Source organism: Psammomys obesus, unplaced genomic scaffold (genome assembly GCF_907164565.1).
Source record: "Psammomys obesus unplaced genomic scaffold, mPsaObe1.curated_primary_1811, whole genome shotgun sequence".
In the NCBI taxonomy this organism is placed as follows: domain Eukaryota; kingdom Metazoa; phylum Chordata; class Mammalia; order Rodentia; family Muridae; genus Psammomys; species Psammomys obesus.
This window is the reverse complement of record NW_026590486.1, coordinates 1,995,095-2,020,052: the sequence shown is the minus strand read 5'-3', so window position 1 is coordinate 2,020,052 and position 24,958 is coordinate 1,995,095. Positions and strand designations below refer to the sequence as shown.

Sequence of the window (24,958 nt, the reverse complement as noted above, 5' to 3'; positions counted from 1 at the left end):
ATCTTAGTGGTTATCTGCCATCTGTAGATGTGATCTGGTCGAGTGTTTGCCTACTTTCTACTGTCCAAGATTTCTTGCTTTTCCAGCGAGCATCAATTGCATGTAACTTCTTGGTTAGGGTTTGGACCCCAGGTCTGCTTCTCCCTCTCAGTGCTGGAACCCCACCTGGCTTCAACCTGTGCAGATCTTGTGAGTGCTGCCACAGTCTCTGTGAGTTTATGTGTGCATCAGTCCTGTTGCTTTCGGAAGATACGATTTCCTTAGATCCACCACCTCTGGCTCTTATGGTTTTTCTGCCTCCTTTTTCAAAAGCATAGATTCCTGAGCCTAGAGTGGAGGCCTTTGATGACGATGTCCCATTTCAGACTGAATACTCCAGAGTCTCTCACTCTGTACACATTGTCCAGTTGTGGTTCTCATTAGTTCCCATCTACTACAGGAAGAAGATTCTTGCATGTGGGTCGAAGGAGATACTGATATATTGGTGTAGCAGTATGTCACTAGGAATCGATTTATTGTCATGTTCCTTTAACAGAATAGTAGTGATAGGTAGATGTTTTTCTAGTAACTGTCTTTCAGAGAGCCGAAGTTTAAACATCTTAACATCAACAGCCAGTATAAAGCTTGTTTTTATTTCAGTTCAACAATAATTTTTAACATTTTATATATTCATTTTATATCCTGATCATAGCCCCTTCCCTCCTTCCTTTTCTCTATCCCTCCCTTTTCCCCCTTCCCCATTCCCTATTCCTTAGAACAGGGGACCCACACACACACCAAGTTGCATCAGGACAGAGCATATCCTCTTCCCCTGTGGCCAAGTAAGACAGCCTTGCAAGAAGGAAGTGATCAAAAAGCAGGCAACAGAGTCTATGTCAGAGACAGCCCCACTTCCCTTACTAGGAAACCCACATGAAGCCTGAGCTGCCCACCAGCTACATATGTGTAATGGGCCTGCCTAGGTCTAGTCTATGCTTGGTCCTTTATTGGTGCTTCAGTCTCTACAAGCCCCTTAGGACCCTGGTTAGTTGACTCTGTTGGTCTCTTTGTGGAGCATCTGTCACCTCCAGGTCCTTTTATCCTTCCTCCCACTTTTCCACAAGACTCCTTAAGCATTGCCCCATGCTTGGTTGGGAGTTTCAGCATCTGTTTTGATCCGCTGCTTGGTGGAGCCACTCAGAGGACAGCTATGCTGTATACAAACATAAAGAAGTATCATATCATTAATAGTGTCAGGGGTTGGCTCTCTCACATGGGGTGGATCTCAGGTTGGGCCAGGCATTGGTTGGACATTTCCTCAAACTCTGCTCTATCTTTATCCCTGCACATCTTGTAGGCAGGGTAAAATTTGGGTCAAAGATTTTGTGGGTGGGTTGGTGTTCCCCTCCCTCCACTCAGATTCTTGTCTAGTTAGAGGATGTCCTCTTCAGTTTCCATGACCCCTGATACTAGGAGTCTCAGCTAGAGTCAGCCCCATATCCTTCCAGCTTATGTTGTCTTAGGTCTCCAGCTTGTCGTAGAGATGCCCTTTCCCATGGTTTCCATTCTCTCTGCAAGTCGTCTCCTCTCCCCAGGTTCCCACTCTCCCCAGGTCTGATCTCTACCTTCATTTCTTTCTGTGCTCCCTCTAGGTTGTTTCCAGCTTCTGGCTATTACAAATACAATTTCTATAAATATAGTTGAGCAAGTGTCTTTGTTGTATGGTAGAGCATGTTTTGAGTATAGTAGTATAGCTAGGAGTAGTAAAGCTAGGTCTTTATGTGGATTTTTTAATGAGATAAAAAATATTTTCTAAAGCGTTTCTAAAAATTCAACTAAGTTCTTTCTTTCTTTTAGTTCTCTAATCCCCTCACCACTTTTTCTCTCTAGAGTCATAAAATATAGGCCAGACTGTCTTCAAACTCACTGTTCTCCTATCTCACTATAGCAGGATTGCACCTTTGTGCCCACTTCTGTTAATTCTTCTAACCTCTGTTTTCTCCTTCTGGGCCTTCCTCAACACAGGGGTCTGTTCTCTTATGTCTTATTGCCAGTTTATTATAATTCATTCCCAGTTCTGCTCATATATGGCTTCTATTCTATTTTCTTGTCCTAGAATTCCCTCCTTCGTCATCCTTGTTCTCACTCACACAATGATTTATTTCAGTGACTGCATATAACATTGAAACATATAACTTTCTGAGATCCTCTTCTGCCATGTACTGAACATGAGAAACACTACTTGCTGAATCCCTCACAAGCAGTGGTTTAAAGTCCTCTCACACCAGCCACCATGCTTGTTCTCTGTGCTGCCATCACTACCTGCATTTTATCATCCTAGTCGTTTTCTCATTTCACTGGTGCTTTTGTTTTCAATATGAAGAACAACTTCCTACTGGATCTTTGATGATCTGAATTCAGTTTTTGATACCCTACTACCTATTTTAAATATATTATTTGGTGTCTTTAGAGATGGCACAGCAGTTGAGAGCATCAGCTGCTCTTCCAGAGGATCTACTTTCAATTCCAAGCACCCTTATGGCAGCTTACAACTGTCTACCATTCCAGTTTCAGGGGTTTTGATGACTGCTTCTGGCCGCTAGGGAAACAAGGCGTGCACATGATGCACAGACAGACATGCATTTAAAGTACAAATACACATTAATTAATAGCAATAACTTAAATGTGTTATTTCAATGAGAAATAAATATGTTACATACTGAGTGCATATTCTGGCCAGATTTTCGGGGAGACCTGCTAGCCTTTGGCCCACATAAGCACAGGCCTCAATGCTGAGCTCACCGTCTCTGCTCAAATGTTGCAGAGATGTGGTCCTCTTTGAGTTCTATGATCTCGTCAGTACTTGGTGTTGCAGTGGTGACCACAAGTTTTCTCACAGCTCTGAGAGAAGTTGGGTAGATACTAGCTCAGGTTTACATACCGTGGAGCCCACATGCTCTAACGTTCTTAGCAGGTGCTGGGTTCTTCTTGTGTGCATGCTCATAAGTTTGCAAGTCTATCATATGTATTTTCAAGCTACAGATTTTCAGGCTACACAGCTATGACACATAGCATAAAATCTCCATGAGTTCACACTGACATGTCTTCCCCCAAGTTCCAAAGTACCCAGAAAATCTGTCTTCTTTTCTCCATGTTTCAGAGTCGTCTAAAAAATGTCTTATGTATATTGGCTAGGGTTTTGAATTATACTCAGACAAGGAGAAAATACGTGGAGCTTGTTTGCCAAATGGTATCTAGATTTGTGTGTGTGTGTGTGTGTGTGTGTGTGTGTGTGTGTTGTACATGTCAGTGTGAACTCATAATCACATGTGTATTGGCATACATATAAGTGTTCATACACATGTGACTGTGTGTGTATGCACATGTGCACATGCATGGGATGAGAAGGCCAGAGGTTACTGTAACTCATTGAGCCAAGGGTTCTTATTTTCACTGGGAGCTTAGTGATTCAGCCAGTTTCGCTCATCAGCTTGTTCTGGGAAGCCTCTACCTTCAACCAGTGTTGAGACTCCAGCTGGGCCACCATACCCACCCAACATTTATTTATTCAGGAGATCTGTACTCCTCCCTTCATATCTGAGCTGCAAACACCTCACCAACTAAGCCATCTTCCCAGGCCCCTGCCTGGATTTTTAAATAATCAGTACTTCTTTTATGAAAATAGCAAGATTTGTTTCTTCTAGAACTAAGATTGCTTCTAGGCCCAGCCTTTTCATCATATGAAAAGCTTATTATTAAAATAAGAACTGAGTTTTTGGATATGTACTTCTAATTCTTTGCTGAAAATGCAAGAACACACACATGCAGATTCACGTAGCTTTTATGCTGAATTGAGAATCATCATATAATAGTGAGTTATATACTTCTTTCCTTATGCCCTCCATGAGCACAGGCAAAAAGAACACTCTTTTCTAATAATGTCTCAGAAAGGCTTCAGCACTGTGGCTACACACACTTCTTGCAAAAGCCAGTCTTCATCAAAGTCTAAGGGAAGAAACATGGAGATTTCTTGTGATGATCATCCAGGCTGAGCTTCACTATGGCAGGTTAGTTGACAAGTCATAGGTACGTAAGGAATGTGGATGTGCTGTGTAAGTGTAACTTCTACACCAAGTGATACCACAGAAAGGGAAATAGGTTAACACACAACACTGTGGTGTGATTGGTAAATGGGGACAATTAATTCTTACACACAGAGCAAAAGAAAGCAATGAAAGAGAGCTAAATGTAGGAAATAAAAACTGAATATGAGAGACAGTGGTGATTTCATGGGAAATCAGGGTCCCCTCTTGGACTCTTTAGTTTCATTAATAAAGGAACTTAAGAATGGATTCAAATGCAAGAAGCCAGGACAATCTTATTAGGGTATATAGGAAAATCTCCCAGTGCAAGTAAGCTATAAATCTCAGCAGCTGAGCAGTGGAGGAGACTGGAGGAGAGAATGAAAAATAGCCATACCTTTTATACCAGCATAGAGGTCAGGCACATGGCAGAGAAGCAGCCACATGGCAGGGAGAGGAGCTTTAAAGAAGGAGTGAGGAAGCCTGAATGTTGGTGAAGGCCAAAGCAGTATGGAAAACATGCTTAGAAAAGAGACAGAAGAAGAGAAGGAGAAGCTATGTCTTTCTGAATAATTTAGAAAAGTGGACAGACTTGCAAACCTGCATAGCAGTGTTCCTGTAAGCTGCTGTGCTGGGGCAGCAAATTCCTGCTGGGGCAGGAATTTGGGGATATAAAGTTACAGTTTCTCATTAAAAGAATAATTATTCTACCTAGCTATTGAGCCTGGCTCCAAGAAACACGGTTATCCTAGGGGTGATGCCTTGGCCAGGTGACTGAACCTGGCTACCTGAAATACTAGGTTTCCACCAGACTGGAGATTTCATTCTCTTCACCAACTTCAGGGAGTCTTTACTGCTCTTCTGCAGTGGGAAGGAGAGAGGAGGGCACAAGATAGTGTGAAGAATTCCTACACATATGAGCAGAAGTTTACAATTCAGAACAAATAAATACTCCCCATATGTGGGAATCAAAAGACAGCATAATAGAAAGAGGGGCAAAAGATACATTAGCCAGTTCACTCAGTCTAGGACAAAACACCTGGGATCAATTATTCTCACAAGAGAAAACATTCTGACTCTTAGTTGGTCTTGCTCTATTTGTGCCTCTGGGGATAAAGATAGGGCATCGTTATTGGAAGCACCTGGCAAATGTGTCTGCTTATAGCATAGTCACTGGACATCAAAGAGTGGGGTGGGGAGGAATGGACCAGAGTCCCAAACATTGCCTTTAAGGGAGTGTCCTCACTGACATAACTCCTCACCAGGTACATTTCCTACTGGCTCGAGCACTTACTAGTCCCATTTTATGCTGACCCATGAGCTGGGAAAATACAGCCTTCAGCAGACTTTCAGTCAAACCCTAGACAAGCATAGAGGCCCCAGAGGTAACCATGTTTTCCTGTTCTTGTAGCCCCAAACTGTTTCTCATAAACTATTGTGGAGAATGGTACATCATAACAAATGTGAGACTTGTGTGATTATTTAGTTATTTAAACCTGCAGCCCTACTTCTTGATAGAAAATGTTCTCATTGCCATCAGGAAAAGACAAAATCCTCCTGGAGCAGGGCTCCCATGGGGGAGGTTTGTACCTGTGTCCCAAGTTTTATCTGAAGTAGGCTACTTTGAGAAACAACGTGTCATTGTGATATGCATATTCCTCACAAAACAGTCTCCACTATCTACATTTCATCACACTATAGATGTCTAACTTTTTAAAGTAATTCCATTCTTGCTTTGGCCCATTCCATAATAAAAATCTGATTTATGAATATACCTATAAGCAGCAGCATCCAGAGTCATAATTCAAAGAATGTACTCAGACACTATAGTCACATGGGAAAACAAACAAATCAAATCAAATTTGGAATAAATTGCTTAACAACTAAGGACTGAGTTTCCATCTTTCAGTTTAACAAACATGAAGTAAATATATATATATATATATATATATATATATATATATATATATATATATAAAATTGTAACATATCTTCCATTAGGATTGAATTTTAAAATGGTACAAAAGATGGAAACATAAAACTGCCTGCAGGGCATAAAAATTTCCAGGAAGTTTAAGGAAATCAGCAAATAATTACTACAGAATAAGGAAGACTGTTGAGCCTCTTATGCTGCTTTTGTGTGCCAGGAATCCATTAAAGAATATTCACAGACATAAATGTCAGTGTTAATGCTGTAAATTTCCCTGGATACACCAAGTAGGGTGTTTGCTATTTTATTTTCAGAACTCAAAAATACCAAGCCCATCATGGTAAAATCAGACAGGAAAAACACTGAGCAATAAATCCCTCAATGAACAGAGTTTCATAGTACCTCACATTGGCTTTGCCCCTTTGATATATTACACTATGGAAAATTGGAAAAACAAGCTGTTGGCTTGTAAAATTTAAATTTTGTTTCACCAGAAATATAGCATAAACTGAACCACTAGTAATCTGTGAAATACACATTAAGAATTTGAAGGTAGAGCAGGAAGGTCACAAGGTCAAGGCCAGCCTTGGGCTATATAACAAAACTCCCTTTCAAAGCAAAAATATATTAAAGGAGGGGGAGGAGATTAGAGATGTAGTTCAGCACTAGGGCATTTACTGAGAGCCTTGAGTTTGATCCCTAGTGCTGCAAAGAAAAAGAAAAAAAGAGTTCAACCCCTTTTTGACTTGATACAGTTAGACCATTCACTGTAAACCTGACTATTGATGCACTTGGATTACTACAGTTACATGTTATTGTTTTCTTCCTGTTACATTTTTTTCTTCTGTGAATTTAAAAACAAAACAAAACAAACTTCTCACCTTAAAGAGAATAAGATATAGCCATTTTGAGTTACAATGAACCAGGAATACAGATTTATGGTACCCCAAATTTTATGTTTCAACTTAAAAGCAGCTTCATGGAAGTTTTATAGCTTTATAGAATAAAGATCATAAATCAAAGCAAACTGAAGGTATATTAGGAAGTATATTAGAGAGGTAATTACAGCAAGATGTAGAAGCTTTTCTGTAGGTCTTAGATGCTTCTGGTGACATTCTTTACTTCCTGGGTTGGTGGAAGTTTTATGAAGATGAAGGGGCTGGTTGTGTCTCTTATAGGAGTGGACAGGGAACTTGGGTATAAGGAAGTTGACATAGATGTGAAGAGGATATGTAGCTTAAGAAAGTCTTGAGAAATGTGTCATCCTTTTCCTTTGGAACTGCTTGCTTAGGCAAAGCAGACTATCTGGAGAATAGACAGTGTCAGCAAACAATTCTTCCTGAGGAATGTGGCTGACAACAGTTGAGTGATGACAGCAAGACAGTCTCAGGGGACTTCTGGTTTTCTGTGGCTGAGGCAGTCTACCAGGAAGGAATTCCATTATCACTATCCCAGGAACAGCATTTACTAAAGGAATCTACAGTAGCCTCAACAGTCTGTCAGGAATAAAAACATACAGTAAGTAAAGATGCAGTATATATGTGCATGTCCTATACATGTCCTTCTACCCCGTAATACAGCCATTCCATTCCAAACATGTATACTAAAGAAAATTAGTGCAGTTTTCCACAAAGAATGTTCAAGAATATTCACAGCGTAGTGGATTTAAAAGCTCCTAAAGTCCTCCAGCTCAGCAATGGACAAATACACTCCAGTGCTCTTGAGCAGTAAAACACCACTTGCCAGAAACAAAGAATGGACGTGTTATATTAGAGAGCTAGACACAGAACCTGCATCCTGATGAGTCTAATCACATGACATTCAAGAATGGACAAAACCATGTATAGTGAACAGTCTGTGTACAATTGTGGATCAGAAATGTCTTTTGAAATGACATTTGGAACTTTCTCAGTGCTACACCTATTTACTGCATGAGCAGAGGTCAAAGGGTAACTTGTTAACTGTGCTCTCTCCTCCACTTCACAGGCTCCAGGGATAAACCTGAGGTTATCGGTGTACCTGCTAAGCTGTTTGGCTGGTATAGGCCTTTTTGTTTTCAGGAAAAAAAAAGATCACATAGCAAGAATTTTTCACTTCTCATCTTATTACAAATGTATGTCAAGTTCTGTTATTTTTAACTTTAAAAAAGCTAAACACAGAATAGAGTTCCTATAAGATTTGTATAACTCTTAAATTCATCTTCCTTCCTTTAGGTTTTTTGTTTGTTTGTTTGTTTGTTTGTTTGTTTGTTTATAAACTGTGCAAGTGTTTCACCTGTATTTACTGCCTTGGGGGAATCACTTGATATTGTGTTTATATTAGATACACTACTTCAGAGGTGCTTGAGCAGTCTCAGAAGACAGTCTACAAATGCTGCAATCTCAAAGATGTGTTTTCATCTCCCTGTTGGAGCGGCTTCTTAGACACTTATTTTCACACAGTCTTTGAGAACTTTGATCAATGCTTCCAAGACATACCAACACTATCTGACAAGGAAATTCACAAAAAAGCTGTAATTTAATGCCAAATGACTTTCTGGATATTATATCAGCTACTTCATAGAAGCAGAAAAGAAAAAGAAAGAAAATAGAAAGAAAGAAAGAAACATTTTCCAAAGCACTGCGTGCCAGCTGACGCTGACCCTGTTTCTGAGGAGATGTGGACAAACATCCACCCATTCCAGATAGGGAGCCTGTGACAGAGCAAAGTAAGGGTACCACCAAACTTCAGTGTGCTTTATTGGGGTTACTCTCATGGGTATGGCAGAGGGATCACTTAAATGAGCAGAAATCCCATCACACCAGAGGAGACAGATGACAAAGGCTGGAAACTTGGAGTGCAATGCTCAATGGGTAGGCAGTTTAACGGATTAGAGATTGTCCTTTCCAGGTAGTTCAGTTGATCTGAGCGTATTGTAGACAACTTGGCTGATCTGTGCTTCTTCCAGGTTCATTGGATACTCTTTTTCTTCCAGATGGCTTAGCTGGTCTTTACCTTTCCTGACAGCTCTTACTTGCCTGAAAGTGTCTCTCAGCTTGTATATGCTTGGGAGTGGGGGGAAGGGGCACTAGTGAATCTTGTCAGTTCCAAGGACTCTGGACTTCCTGAAGGTGTTTTGAGTTGTTTGCTCTGGGAGCCTCAGTAGTTTTTCTTCTGGATGGAATGCTTTACCTCTCCTTAGACCATCCTATTTCACATCACTGTAAAAATCCTGTGTCTTAATGAGATTCCCTCCAAGGTGTGCAGCTTTAATCTCAGCAGAAATTTCTGCATAAGAATGCGGGACACCATTTTAATGCTCAAAAATCAGTTTCACTCCAGATAAGCAGAATGGATTCCTGGGTCTCTTCCTTCCCTAATCCTCACTTTAAGAGGTGATTTTTAAACCAAGCTACTGTAGCACAAGCCTTTAATCCCAGCACCTGGGAGGCAGAGGCAGGCAGGTCTTTGAGTTCAAGGCCAGCCTGGTCTACAGAGTGAGTTCTAGGACAGTCAGGGCTACACAGAGAAACCTTGTCTCGAAAATAAAAAAATAAAATAAAATAAAATAATTTACAAAAAAAAAGAGGTGATTTTAAAATCCTCTCCTCATGTGATAGCTCTGAGTTTTTCCTTTAGATTAAATTCAACTGACATCAAGATATGTGGGCAGATATCTGCAAATAATAATGTTAGCAGGTCAGAAATTTCACTAAAACAATTAAACAAATTTCGCTAAAAAGGAGATGAATGATAGAATAGTTTCCATGTATTATTTTTAGCTTTGAAATATTATATTTAGAGGATCCTAATACAGTAAAGACCATACATGTGGAGTAAGCTCAGTTTTGCATTTCATGTGTGTGTGTGTGTGTGTGTGAACAAGCAAATAAATGCTTCCACCACTCTGTTCAAGATATAGGGCCCTGCCTGTGCCCTTGTGTGCTGGTTCATCCTATGCCCATCATGTCATCTTTTCTGCTGATGATTCTGAGATAAAGGATTCTGATCTCATTGGCTGCATTTTGTTGTTCTTATTCATTTTGTCATCTTGTATGGATTATTTTTAATAGTTCTTATGTGAGTCCAACTGCTGCCCCAGTGCCATAGTCTGGGTGGTTTAAACAGCCAACGTATGCTCACAGTTCTGCAGGGTGATAGGTCCATGAACAAGGCACATGCTGATTAGACTCTGTGGACTCAGACCTCATTTGTCAGACTTCATCTTCTGGCATCACTGATCTCTTCATAAGGTCTTCACTCTCTGCCTGTACCTCCCCCTTCCTGATGTAAAGACCAGAGTTTCATTTGTTCACAATCAAATATGAGTGATTTCCAACATCTGTTTTCTTCTGAGATATATTTCTCTTCTGAGGTCAACTTGTTAAACCAAATGAGCTGTTTCCAGAATACAGAGGTAGGAGAAGAATAAGATAGACATTCAGAATATAAGAAAAAGAAATGAACACCTGGTCTCAAACAAATCCAACTCATAGCAAGGAAAATTCAATTACACCCAAAGATGTGAGGATCTTCATCTTTGGTGCCATCCTCTGTCTTCTAGACCCTCTAAGATTATGTCTCAGATTAGGATCCCCTGGGGCAATGCTTGCTCTTGCATAGCTCTACCAGGTGGAGTTTGCCTACTTGTAGTTTACACAAGTATCTCACAGAATCAACTTATTCTGTTTATTTGCTGGGTTTGGTTGTAGAGGTGATTTTATACAGGTGTTATGCACCTGAGCTGCCTGAAAATCTGGATTGTTTCAAATTTATAGGCATTACCAATAAAGCTTACATTTCTTCTTGGACATGTATTTTTGCTACTGCATGCACACACACTTTTTTGTTTTGTTGCATTTAAGGAGTGGCATCTTCAGCCTGTCTGAAGAATCAATGAGGAAGCAATCTTTGCTGATGTCCAGAGATCCACAGCAAATTTTTGACTCATGAATTGGAGGATAAATTTACATTATTGAATTAGGGTTTGAATCCGTTTCAGTCTACAGGCAGAAGTTGGATTATGTTGGTTTTATAAAGAGCTATTTTAATAGTTTGTGCTTTTAGTTGTACTTCATTTCTCTTAGTTCATGTGATTACTATAGGCTGGATTTAAACTGGAATTTTTGTATTGTTTTGTATTTGTATATATTTCCCATGTCTCTTGTGTTCTTCTATTTCTTAACTGTGCTAGTTACTTTCCTCTTGCTGTGGCAAAATACACAATGGAAGCAATTTAACAAAAGAAAGGGTTTATTCTGTCCTACAGCTTTAGAGTACAGTCTATTAGGTGGGGCAGTCACAGCAGCAGGAAGCAGAGGAAGATGAATGCTAGACTTAGCTTGCTTTCTTCTTGTTCTTCAGTCTGGGGTACCAGTTCATGGCATGGATGGTCCAGACTTACAGTGAGTCTCCCCATCTCAGGTAACACAATCTAGACATTCTGGTAGACAAGCCTGGTGATTTGTTTCCTAAGGAAGTTCCGAGATCCTGTCAAATTGACAGTATTAGCCATCCAATGCCTTCTGCTCTGATGATGTGGCCATTTAATGGACCTCATAGAACTTGCTTATTGTTTCTCTCACTTCTTTAAAATTTACTAGTTTACTGTTTTCCCTGGAGTGTATAATTATCAATTTTACTTAAAATAATGCCATTTTAAAATAAAATAATATTGTCCCAGTCACTAAGCTGCCACCGAGGACCCATCTGCCTCCCCCTTGAACCCTTTCACTCCCGGGAGCTCTGCCCCGACTGCCGCCTTCTTCCGCAGGCTTTCTGTAAGCCATTTCCGACCAGGAACAGGAATGGTGTCTATGTCTACTTTCCAGAACCTCCACTCATTCAACCCCACTTGCTGATGTAAGTAAGGGTGATGACCTGCTTCCTGTTGGCCCTGAGGATTCTATCCATATAAGACTTCAACAGAGAAAGAGCAGGAAGCCCCTTACTAGCGTCCAAGGGATCACTGGAACTGTGTAGGGATTTCAGAAAAAAATCGCCTGCAATGGCACTGTAACTGAGCATCCAGAATATAGAGAAGTAGTTCAGCTACAGGGTGACTAGCATAAGAACATATGCCAGTTCCTGATAGAGACTGAACTGGCTAAGGACAATTAACTGAAGGTTCATGGGTGTTAAGTGTTTGTGGCTCTGAAGCTTAAGTGAGGATTTCCTTGAAATGAGTAGAGTTTCCGTTCTGTCCCTTGATACAAGTTTAACAACCCCACAGCTTGTATAATGTAACTATTTGGGGTCCACTTTTAACTTGGACTAGTGTAACTCCTTCATACAGTAAACTGAAAAGAGCAAAAACTATTGTTCAGATCAATCTAATTTCAGTATTGTCTCTACCAACCCTACACGCACACTGGGTTTCTTTACAATATACAGCTACTGTAAAGGAACAATAGTTCATTGCCAGTAGCTATAGCAACAACTGTCATTGATGTCTGTGAGATCTAGAGTAGAAGACAAACAATGCTTTAATGACAGAAATACAACTGCCACACTACCTTTCTCCCTATCTTTCCAAGGGTGTCATGTTCAGATAAGCTTGTTCCTATTATCTCTGGAGCTAAAATATAACCAGAATGACTGGTCACCCAGTGATTGGGTGAATCCAGTGTTATCCTCCCCTAAGTTCTAAGGCAGTCTTCTACAAGTCCTATCCCATGAACATATGTCCTCAGCTTTGGAAATTCTCTTTGTAGCTGGGATATGGTTAAAGAGTATTGGAATTATAACCAGGTAATACTTTTGCTGCCAAATAAGAGAGCCTTTGTAGGCCAAGTGATCTCTCAGCAGAGGGTCTGGTAATCATGGTCAGGGTTAAAGCAGGGTTTGATTTGGATTTCCCTTTACACTGATGGTCAAGGAGTGTAACAGTCACAGCTTGCAAACTAACATGCACCTTTCCTATCTGAACAAATAAGGTGATGATGGTGGCACTGCGCAGCTGCTCAAAAGCCCCCTTGATGTGCAGAGTAGATTTTCTGTGACCACATAGAGCTCTATGAGGAAAGCTTTTAAATAAATTAGCCCTGTGCCCAAAACTATTTTGGGTTTCTCTTTTCTTATGAAATATAACTGCATAAGATTCAAATCCATGTGGTGGTCCTTTTGCTAGAACTGCTTTTGACTTCTGAATAACCTAAATGACATATCTGACATTAGTGACTTCATAGTCCCCACAGACCATGTAATTGGGACCATGATGATGTTCTCAGTGCAGCCCATAGTTGGGGGCACCTCTCTGTGTTGCCTAGTATGGCCTGCAGCTCTGCTCGGTCTCTCTTGGAGGCACAGAGATGCACTAAGGTGAGCTAATGAGTCATGGGGATCTCATAACAGTCTTCAATTTTAATGTTTCTAATCTTTGAAGCAAGATTTCTGTCTATATACCTTTATTATTGCCCTTTCCATTTGCATTAACATATGATAAGAAATGTGTTATACATTTTCTCTTCATTAATTTGATCATTTTATATCCCAATCGCAACCCTACTTCCTCTTCTCATCCGGGTCCCACCCTACCATCTACTTCCATTATGCTAACCCTCCCCCAGTACCAATCCACCCTGGTACATCAAGTTGCATCAGGACAAAGTACCTGTCTTTTTCTGAGGCACTACAAGGCAGCCCTGCTCACCATACTCATCAAAGGATTGTGAAATGAAGCAACATTAAGATACCAGCACATACTCACTAGTATTTCCTTTAAAAGGAAACCTAGTAGGCCCCAGGAGGGCATGTCTTAAACAATTCATACCTGTTCTCTAGATAAGGAAATGCTGCAGCTGCTTTCCAAATGTTTGTCAGCATGCACCAGGGAAAACAACCCCCAGCCCAGCCACCAGAATTTATCCTTCCAAGGAATTAAAACGCATTCTTATATAAGCATGTAGTTGTTACATGGAAACTTAGAATTCATGGTTGCCAAGTTTTGAAAGCAACGCACTCAGATCCAATGGAGTGATTAAGTGATGAAAAAATGCTGTGTGCATGTGATTGTCATTGTCATCTTCAATGGATTTAGATTCACCTAAGAGATGAGTGGGCCTCACTTGTGAGTGAGTTTATTAGGATGTTTCACACAGGATCAACAGAGGGGAATAAATGTGGCTAGTCTATTCTTTGGCCTGGGAGCCTAGACTTAATAAAAGTGAAAAGAGGAGAAAGCTGGCCAAGGCAACCCAGTTTTCTCTGCTTCTCAGTCTAATGTGAAAGCTGCTGTCCATTGCTCTCCCAGTCATGAGAGACTGAACCATCTGTAACCATGACCCCAAATCAATCTCTCTCCCATTGTCATGAATATGTTGTTAATCCCACCAAATGAGAGTAAAGACCACTTCCCAAAGTCTTTGGTCAAATTAAGCAAGCTTTATTTTCTGTCGGATGGAGTTATTTCCCTAAAGCAGAATTTGACAAAATAGTATTGAACATAGGGAAAATGGGGCTTTTATACCTGCCCCCCCACACACACAAATGCAAGGCTAGGAGATTTTCAAGGGTTGGGAGATTTCCAGAGGAATTTTGGTTACATAGGAACTTGGCTGAACATTTCAAGATTATTTGGCAGAACGTCTTATCTTATTAGGGTTCATTCAAGGTGTGAGCCAAACTCCATAGGGTGGGGAACTTGTAAAATGCCAGAAACAGGTTAAAATACCGTCAAGCTTGAATTTTTCAGCAAACAGAAGCAAAATTATTCTGACCTTATAGCAAAAGGGCTTCCATCCTTAAGCCGGAGTCAGCTGGCCCATCAGTGTGACAAGTAACTAATTTTACCATACAATGAGTTACTACTCAGAAAAGTAATAAAGCTATTCTTTTTTTTTTTTGTATCAAAACACTCAAATGTTAAAGTGAAAGAGGTCAGATCCAAAGGATACATTTTGTAGGATTAAATCTGCTTTATCATGAGAAAGTCACAATTACGTGAGGGAACAGAGAGAGGCTGGCCTGGGATTGGGTAGTGGCTGGCATTGTGAAGAGACAACAAGCTATCTAGTTTAGTGTGCATTATAATTCTGGTGGTACACACAGAACTATGTTTGCCAAACTCAATAGAACTGTACACTAAAAAGTATGTTTTCATTGTGTATGCACTAAAATAGCCTGATATGGTTGCAGGTATGAAGCTCTGAAATGAGCCTGCCCTGCCAGTGAAGCATGAAGCTCAGGAAACTGCTCTGCAAAGTATTAGCGTGCTGGCATGGTCCTGTGAAGTCAAAGATACAGCTACAAGAACTCTTGATTTAATTACCATGTTTACTTCTGTCTCATCTATAAATCCAATCTATAGTCATAAAATGTATGAATGAATTTATAATGGCTTAATAATTCATGAATATATTTCAGAACTGCAATTTTTCATGCTTTTTCATTTGCTATGCCCAGTGTGCAAGTGGCTTCAAGCAATCTTCAGCACCAGCGGGTTCCACCATACACAGATCCCTTTCTTTCTTCCTTCTTTTGGCCTTTTCATATACCACCATTTTCTCCTGCCAGTTTCTTCCTGGTTTTCAGTTGCCTTCATATGCCATTTATCTCTACCTCTCTTTAGCTATGTTTTCTCTCAAGATATTCCTGTATATTTTGCAACCTCTTACTTCAGCTGGCAGTGACTGACATGTAGTTAATGGAAAGAGAGGAAGTTTTGTTTTCATCTTCAGGTCTTTGCTCTTAGTGTTTTTAATATCACACCTAATCCACACCTCAACATCAAAGGGGCTTCTTTTTCTGAAATATTACTATCTATATATTGCTATATTTCTCTAGTGAAATACTCAAGGCTGGTTATTTTCTAGAAAAAAGTCTCACTTAGCTCTTATTTTAAAAGTTCAAGTGTGTAGCAGTAACTTTTGCTCAGCACTAATGCTTAAGGAGGATGATATGACAGTGGTAGGGGTACATTCATTCAAGAGGGACTGTCACCTAGCTAGACAGGATGCAGTCAGGTATTTGTGCTCTTTCTCTCTCTTTGCTTCTCTCCCTCCCTTTCTCCTTTTTCGTCTTTTTTTTTTTTTGCAGAAGATTGTAACAGTTTTTATCTGGAGCCTGGGCTTATCTGGAAATGGCTAGGTAGCTGGGGCTTAAGCCAAATTCCTGATCTTTCTGTTTGGCATCCTAAGTGCTAGACTGACAAGGCACTTATCACCACACCCAGCACAACAGGTCTCTTATAACTCTGTCCTGGGAATGAGTAACAGCCCCATGAGAACTACTTTCTCTTTTCTACTGGGCTTCAGCATTTCAAAGTTCAAACACCTATTAAAATCACTGTGAATGATCTTTTGAAGACCAAGCTTCCATATAAGACCCCACAAGAACAAACCATATGGAAACCATGATAGCATACAATTAATACTTTTGTGCACATTACCTCATCAAATTTGTCTTCATTATTCTACTTCCAAGAGTAATCCAAAAGAAAGTATTTTGTAGCACTCTTTACCATTCTCCAGATTGGATAATCTTTCTACCCTCTTCCACAACAGGGAAAATGTCTTTTTAGTTCTGAGCACTTGTTTTGTTCAAAATGTTTTGGCCATTTAAGAGTCACCCTCTCCTTAACCATTGCCCACTGCAAGCAGAAACTTTTCTGGCCAAAGCTGAATAAAGTACTAGTCTGTGGGTGTAAATGTGAATATTAAAAAGGCAGTTTGATTGGATACATGTTCATTTAGCACAACATGTAGTAGGTTCTCCTCTAGGGCCTGTGACTTCCCTAGACTTAGGCTTTCGGTAGGTTTAACAGTAATAGTCATAAACTCCTTCTCACAGAAAAGATCTTAAACCCAAATAAAAAAATTATTGTTTACTCCCAAAGAAGTCATGCCACTATTATACCAGGATGCACTCTGTCTGGTACTCTGCAGGATCTATAGCTGGTAGGAGCATTGGTGATGTTCTCCTTCATCAACCCACATGAAGATATTACTACTAGCTGGATGGGGGAAAGTTTTCAGTTCAATTTCTGCTTAATTTCTCTATGATCTTTACAAAGAAATAATCTACATATGAACAAATATGTATATTTCTCTCTTGGGGTCTCAGTCACCTCATTCAGAATAACATTTTCCAATTGCTTCTATTTCCTGCTAATTGCATAATTCATGTTTACAGCACAATAAAATTTAATTGCATATATGAACAATATTTTCATTGTCTGTTTATTCATTAGCGAACACCAAAGCTGATTTCATTTCCTAGGTATTGTGCACAGAGCAGTGATAAGCATGGAGGCACTGATATCTCAGTTATATACCTAGAGGATGTAGAGTCCTTTGGGTGTACATCCAATAGATAATGATGCCTTTGGCTTCTGGAGAAACCTTCACACTGATCTCCAGTGGCTGCACCAATTTACACTCTCACCACCAGTGAATAATAAGGGTCTCCTTTCCTCATCAGTACATTTTATTACATTTATTTATTTGTTGTGCATATGTTTCTGCGGTATGTATATGGGTGTGTGCAAACATGTGCATATCCATGCCACAGTATATGTATGTGGAGGGCAGAGAATAACCTGTGGAAGTTGATTCTTTCTGTCTGTTATTTGGGTCCCAGAGATCAAACTCAAGCCAAAAGTACCAGGCTTGGCAGCAGGTACATTTATCCACCAAGCCATCTCACCAGTCCTCATAGCCTACTTTTTTCATTGATTATTTGTTTACTTGATTCTCATTCTTTGTAAATTCTGCATGTTAAGGCTTTGTCAGATATAGAGCTGGCAAAGGTTTCTCTCATTCTCTGAGCTGCTTCTACACTCTGTTGAGCATTTCCTTTTCTAAACAAAAGCTCCTTTGTGAATATGACTTTTAAAAAATGTGTGGTGATCTTAGTCTATCAGTTCTTGTCAAAAGTGGCTGCACTGTCCTCTTCTGTGGCCTGGTAGGGCTGCTCCCCCCTCAGGGGGAGGTGATCAAAGAGCAGGCCAATCAGATTATGTGAGAGGCAGTCCCTCTTCCCATTACTAGGTAACCCACTTGGACACTGACCTGCCATGGGCTACATCTGTGCAGGGGTTCTAGGTTATCTCCACGAATAGTCCTTGGTTGGAGTATGAGTCTCTGGGAAGTTCCCTGTGTTCAAATTTTCTTGTTCTGTTGCTCTCCTTGTGGAGTTCCTGTCCTCTCCAGCTCTTACTATTTCCCACTTCTTACATAAAATTCCATTCACTCTGCCCGACAGTTGGCCATCAGGCTCAGCATCTGCTTTGATAGTCAGGAGAACCTCCCCTATCAGTGGACTTGGGGAGGGGCATGCATGCAGAAATGGGAGGGAGGGTGGGATCGGAAGGGGAGGAGGGAGGGGCTTATGGGGAGATACAAAATGAATAAAGTGTAATTAATAAAAAATAAAAAAAGTTAAAAAAACATGAAAAAAATGTATGGTGATATGTTTTAAGTTGTGTCACCTTCTGATGTAGTTAAGCCTTTGGTAGCTGGAGATAGACAAACACATAATAGTTTAAAGCCCTTCTGTTAAAAAGGTGACTTTTTATTTCATATATAATCTGTAACAGTTTAAACGTAAAAATGTTTATGGGGAAACTATAAAATATGTATTTATATGTGTTTTATTATGTGTGTGCATCTATGTGTAAACTATGGCAAGCGTAGTTAGTATTTGTATGTACTTTTCTTTTGAAAGAAGAACTTGTACTACAAGTTCTGAGCATTGATTTCCCACCAAGATAGTATCAGATCTCTGTAAAATAAATCCATAGGATTCCCAGCAGTTCTGCTAATATATGGGAAGAGGCAGATGTGTATGCAGACAAGCCTGTTTGGCTACCTGACAGCAAGGCAGGACATTTCTTTTTTTATTTTTCTATTTAACTTTTATTAATTACACTTTATTCATTTTGTATCCCCCCATAAGCCCCTTTCTCCTCCCCTCCCGGTCCCACCCTCCCCCCTTTCTGCATGCATGCCCCTCCCCAAGTCCACTGATAGGGGAGGTCCTCCTCTCCTTCTTTCTGATCTTAGTCTATCAGTTCTCATCAGAAGTGGCTGCATTGTCAGGGTTCTAGGTTATCTCCATGGATAGTCCTTGGTTGGAGTATGAGTCTCTGGGAAGTTCCCTCTGTTCAAATTTTCTTGTTCTGTTGCTCTCCTTGTGGAGTTCCTGTACTCTTCAGCTCTTACTATTTCCCACTTCTTACATAAAAAGGACATTTCTTCACCAGCTGAGCCTTCCTATCATCAGAACAATATTTTCCGAATCTGGTTTTCACTTTGAAAAGTTAAGCCGTTCCTCTCACTTGCAAATCTATATGCAAAAGCTAAAACAAGGTTGCAGCCAATGTTTGGATAAGAATACAGTGCAATTAACAACACAGTACTTTCCACTGAACACTTCCACTAAGTTCATCTCCCAACTAAGAAAACCTTGTAAATAAAGTAGAGATGATTAAGTTAAAAACATTAATAGATGGCCAATATTCTGCACTGAAACCCAAGAAAGAGAAGGTCTGTTTCTACAGATGGACAAGTGTGCCTTTTGCCAGGTTCAGCCAATGGTTTCCAATGTGTGTGGTTCATCAATATTCAAGTGTCATCCCTAATTACATAGCAACAGCTTCTTTATAATTCCTTCACTTTTCCCAGACATGCATAGTAACCTTTGTTCCAATCACAGCGCATTTTCAATTAATACATCAGAACACATGTTTTTAAGCTTTGACATTTCTAGAAACCTATGATTTGGAAGTATTTTTCTGCAGAGAGGATCCCTGCACTTGACATCAGAGCCCTTCAGGTGGAAGGAGAGTACTCAGTTTTAAATCTGACTAAAAGCAATATCCTGAATTTGTTAGGTGAGTGGTTGACTCCGAGAGTTGGGTACATTTTCTTAAAATGTCCTCAATTTTTAAGGCCATTAAAGTCATTTCCTCTGTGATGTCAGTGGGTCCAGATCTGCACACAGACAGGAAAGGTCAGGATGAATCAGATGTTCCATGCTCTGTTGTACTGGCTGTTCTTGAGTAAGCACCCTGGTCTCAGCAACACTAAGTTGGTTCTCTGGCAAAGGGGAAGCAGGAGTCACAGATAGAGGTAACTAACATCGTTGTCTATTGCATGCCTACTCTACTTTTTATTCAACATTTCTAAGGCTGCATATAAAATTTAAATCTCTGTCATAATGTTAATAAAGGGCTTTTCAAGTTAAAACCTAATACCCCTGACATTTCTTTCTTCTTCTGTACAGAAGACCTGTATAAGAAGTTTGGATTTTTGCTTTCTGCACCCTAACACATAACAGTCTCTAGAAAACTAAACTGACAAGTCTCCCAGGTACTGTGGTATTTAAGACTATATAGGCACTGTGGTTTGCTTTCCTGTTTCACTGGGTTGTAAAATTACCTGGTGAGAACAAGGGCACTTCTCTCATAGGAAGTAGGTAAGTCAATGCAGCAGGAGCTTCAAGGACCTGGACATGTTGTATTCACAGTCAAGGAGCAGAAGAAAGAAAGTGTGATGGTGCCTAGCTCACTTTCTCCATTTGTACCATTCTGGGTCTTCTGCCCAGGAAACTGCCCTACTTAGTTAGTTAAGATGGGTCTTAGCCTGAGCAACCAAGAGAATCCCTCACAGGCACTCCAGACACCCATCATCCCAGCTGATTCTAGATTCTGTCAGCATGATAATTAATACTAGCCATCAAACTTTCCAAGGCCCCCTACCTTTATTTACATTAGAATGATGAATGAGTTTACCTAGGGATTTTCCAACCTAAGGTGTTTGAGTAGCTGTCAGACATTTGTACTGACCTGGTCACGTTTTTTTTTTGTTTGTTTGTTTGTTTGTTTTTTTGTTTTTTGTTTTCTTTCTTTTTCATTTTTTAACTAACTTATTTATTTTACATTCTGATCTAACCCCCTCCCGACTCTCCTCTCAGTCCCACCCCCTTCACCTATGCTTGTTCTCTAGTCCTTAGATAAAGGGGAGCCCTCCTCCCTTACCAACTGACCCCAGACTATCAAGTCTCTTCAGGAATGCCTGCATCCTCCTCCTCTGTAGCCTGGCAAGGCTGACTCCCAGGGAGGAGGTGATTGAAGAGCAGTCAACTGATTTAATGTCAGAGACAGCCCCTGATCCCCTTACTAGGAAGCCCACATAGAGACTGAGCTACCTATTGGCTACATCTGAGCAGTGGGCCTAGGTCCTATCCTTACATCAGTCTCCACAGGGCTCCCTAGGCCCCCGTTGTCTTTGTTGGTTCTCTTGTGGCGCTCCTGTCCCCTCCAGGTCCATCTATCCTCCCACTCTTCCATAGTATTTCCTGTGTTTTGCCCAAAGTTTGGTTGTGAGTCTCAGCATCTGCTTCTACCTTGGCTGGGTGGAGATTTTCAGAGGACATCTATGGAAGACTCCCATCCTGTTCCCTCTCTTCAATCCCTTCAGTGTCTATTCTGTTTGCCCTCCTGAGTGAGAATTAAGCATCCTCCCTAGGGTCCTCCTTGCTACTTAGCTTCGTTAGGTCTGTGGATTATAGTATGGTTATCCTGTATTGTATGGCTAATATCCACTCAAAGCACTTTGCAATTATGAAGAAAACAGTCAATTTCTCAACTTTAAAATATATTTAGAAAAATTAAATTGCTCCCCTCCCTTCCTGTTGATGAGGGCACTATTATTTCATGTTTACTTTTTACATTAACAAGTGATTTGTTCCTTTTCCCTTATTACTGAGCCATTCATGCTTGGTTACTTTTTTAAATGATATTTTAGAAAACACTTAGCTTATTTTTTTTTAGAACTAAACTACAAAGGAGATGCAGATTTTTGAATCTTAAATAATCCACAGCTGCCAGGCTGTTCTTAATCACTAAGTGGGGATCTATGCATTGTGTACACTCTCCAAAAATTATATAGTAAGTATTCAAGTGTCCAAAGCTGGGCTGAGAGAGATGTGTTCCCTCCCAAATGTCTCCTCTTAGATGAAATCAGAATTTCTGCACTGTCTGAAGTGGAGGGCAACTGTGTTTCTAGAAAAAGTGTATGCTGCAGAACTGCCCAACTCAATTAAAGAACCAACGCTCAAGAATAAGATCCCATGTTTTTCCCCCCTCTCTTCACTTAATCTTTAGATTAAGTACTCATCCCAAAGGAAATCTTTCTCTCTCACTGTTCCACATCAATCAATAAAAGGTCCTTTATTGGTTTTATTACGGAGATGGCTACAGGTTGCAAAGATCTTACATTCTTTTCTTGCAAACTCCAGCTGCATAGCACATCCTCGCTCTCTGAAGTGCAGTCTCAACCCTTATGTAACATCCTTCTTAGCATGAGCTCACCTGAGGGTATCACTAATAGAAGTGGTGGATGGGAAGATAAAGATTTTCAAATGGATAATAAGGAGTTGTGTCTTTTATTTGAAAGCATCTAAAACATTGGCCCCTCTGTCCATTGGTGACTGATGAACCACTGACTTCTTCCTGCTCAGAGACAATGATCGCTGATGTCTCCCCGAAACTGAAACTGACCACAGCATATCTTACTGTAACTAATCAGGCACTCTGGAGTTACCTTTGCATTTTTGGGAAGCCACTGACTTATCTTCTGAGTTCCAAAGTTATCCTGCTATCCCACTCACTATGTCCAGCCTCTTGCCTCCTCTTTGCCTCTATCAAAGGCTTTTTCTAGAATACTCTTCCCCACTTTCTTTTTTTATATAATTTTTTATTTTTTTATTATTATTTACATTTTATTAACTCTATATCCCAGCTGTATCCCTCTCCCTCATTCCTTCCCAAACCCTCCCTCCCTCATCTCCTCCCTGCCCCTTTCCAAGTCCACTGATTGGGAAGGACCTCCTCCCCTTTCATCTGACCCTGTTTTATCAGGTATCTTCAGGACTGACTGCAAAGTCCTCCTCTGTGGCCTAGCAGGACTGCTCCTCCCTTGGGGGGTGGGGAGGTCAAAGAGCCTGCCATTGAGTTCCTGTCAGAGATAGTCCCTGTTCCCCTTACTATGGGAAACCAATTGGTTACTGAGCTACCACGGGCTTCATGGTATGTCCAAGCAGAGCTTCTAGGATATGTCCATACATGGTCCTTGGTGGAGTGTCAGTCTCAGAAAAGACCTCTGTGCCCAGATATATTTGGTCCTTGTGGAACTCCTATCCTTTCCATGTCATACTAACTCCCCCTTCTTTCATATGATTCCCTGCACTCTGCTGAGGGTTTGGTTATGAGTCTTAGTATCTGCTTTGATACACTGCTAGGTAGAGTCTTTCAGGGGCCCTCTGCAGTAGGCTCCTGTCCTGTTACTTGTTTTCTCCTACATCCAATGCACCTCCCATTTGTCTTTCTAAGTGAGGATTGATCATTTTACCCCGGGGTCCTCTTTCTTGACCCACTTTCTATTTAAAAGTACATTTTTTGAGTTCCTTGGGAGTTGCATACAATGTATTTTGATCATAACCACCCTCAACCCCTTTCCCCAATTCATCAAAGCTCTACTCCCAGCACTCCACCTCACCCAGCTCTTAAAGAATCACCCCTTTTAAGTAATTAACTGGATCCAATTTGTGTTGCCCATTTACTCATGACTATGCAAACATCTAAAGGGATGGTCAACCTGTTAGGTGCCACACCTTTAAGGTGCTTTAAGGAAAACAAACTCGACCCTTAAATCATGAACTGTCCACAGCTCCTTAATTAGCGGTGTGGCTATGTGAGGCCTCCCACCCATCTGTGCTAGAAGGTTGACTGGCTTGACCTTGTGGAGATAGTGTACAGTTCCTTCAATTGTTTATCTTTTCACAGCAAGAAAACATTGTTTTCCTCTGGTCCTCCCTGTTACAATATTTCTGACTCCTTTTCCATGTTGGTCCCTGAGCCCTGGGGAGAGGTAGATGCCCCATTTATGACTGAGCCCTCCACTGACCCATATTTTCTACATTTTGATTACTTATAAGTTTTGTGTTAACCACAGAAGTAAATTTCTGTGATGAGGACTGAGCATTGTGTTAATCTATGACAAAAGAGATGCAAATTTACGTAGTTTGAGATACCATGTCCTTTTAGCAAAGTAATAACAGTAAGTTCATTTCTGGGGCCTATGAGCTCCCCAAGCAAAGGTTTTTGGACAGATTTTCAGTACTAGGCATGTATGAGCTTTAGAGTAGGCCATAATCCAATTAGAAAACAGTTATTTAACCCATGAGAGTCATCCAGTATTGCATCATAGCACAGTTTGCCGCATGCTGATTATTATTGTAGTTTACAGTGTTCCCATCTGGGTAAGATTGTTGATGAATTTTCTCTCCTACAGCATGCATACCACTTTCCAGTACTATGTACTCTTACCAGCAGGAAGGAAGTTTCTTGATCAGTTTCAATTTGATTTCTTCACATCCTGTGGCCAAAGTGTGTGGTATCTCCAGCAATAGGGTCTTACTACTGAGTTTTGATAGGCAACCAAGAGTAATAACAATTGGTTAGCCAGTCTCTAGTAAACTCCTGACCAACATGTCACTTTCTTTTTGTTTTACTGAAAAAAAATATTTTATACAATATATTCTAATCCTGCTTTCCCTTCTCCAACTCCTCCCAGATCTTCCCCACCTCCTCACCAACACCATGCCCTTTTTTTCTCTTTCTCTTTAGAAATCAAAGAAACAGGCAAACCAAAAAACAAACCAAAAAATAGGAATAAAACTAGAAAATAAACTAAATCAGAAACTGTAAAATACTAGCAAAATACCAGTAAGACACCCCCCCCAAAAAAAAAGTACCCAACAAAGCAAAATGAGGCAAAACGTCTACAACAATACCATAGAGTTCATTTTGTATTTATCATCTATTTCTGGGCATGGGGCCTATCCTTAAGTGTGGTTAGGATACCCAGTGAGACTCCACTGGAGAAAATTCATCTATCCTTTGCAAGTGAATGTCAATTGCAGAGGGCTTCTTGATTAGGGATGTGAACCCTTGAAACCTGTCTGACTTTAACATTTTCAGGCCCTG

At 40.4% G+C, this 24,958-nt stretch overlaps 1 protein-coding gene and 2 pseudogenes across 1 annotated transcript in view; 2 read left to right on the top strand and 1 right to left on the bottom strand.

The window, feature by feature from the left end:
- Gabrg3 (gamma-aminobutyric acid type A receptor subunit gamma3) overlaps nucleotides 1-24,958 on the top strand; it is a 598,293-nt gene that overhangs the window by 400,153 nt on the left and 173,182 nt on the right. The window lies entirely within an intron of this gene.
- LOC129676970 (eukaryotic translation initiation factor 1-like) lies at nucleotides 11,787-12,111 on the top strand (annotated as a pseudogene).
- LOC129676969 (carbonic anhydrase-related protein-like) lies at nucleotides 12,609-13,519 on the bottom strand (annotated as a pseudogene).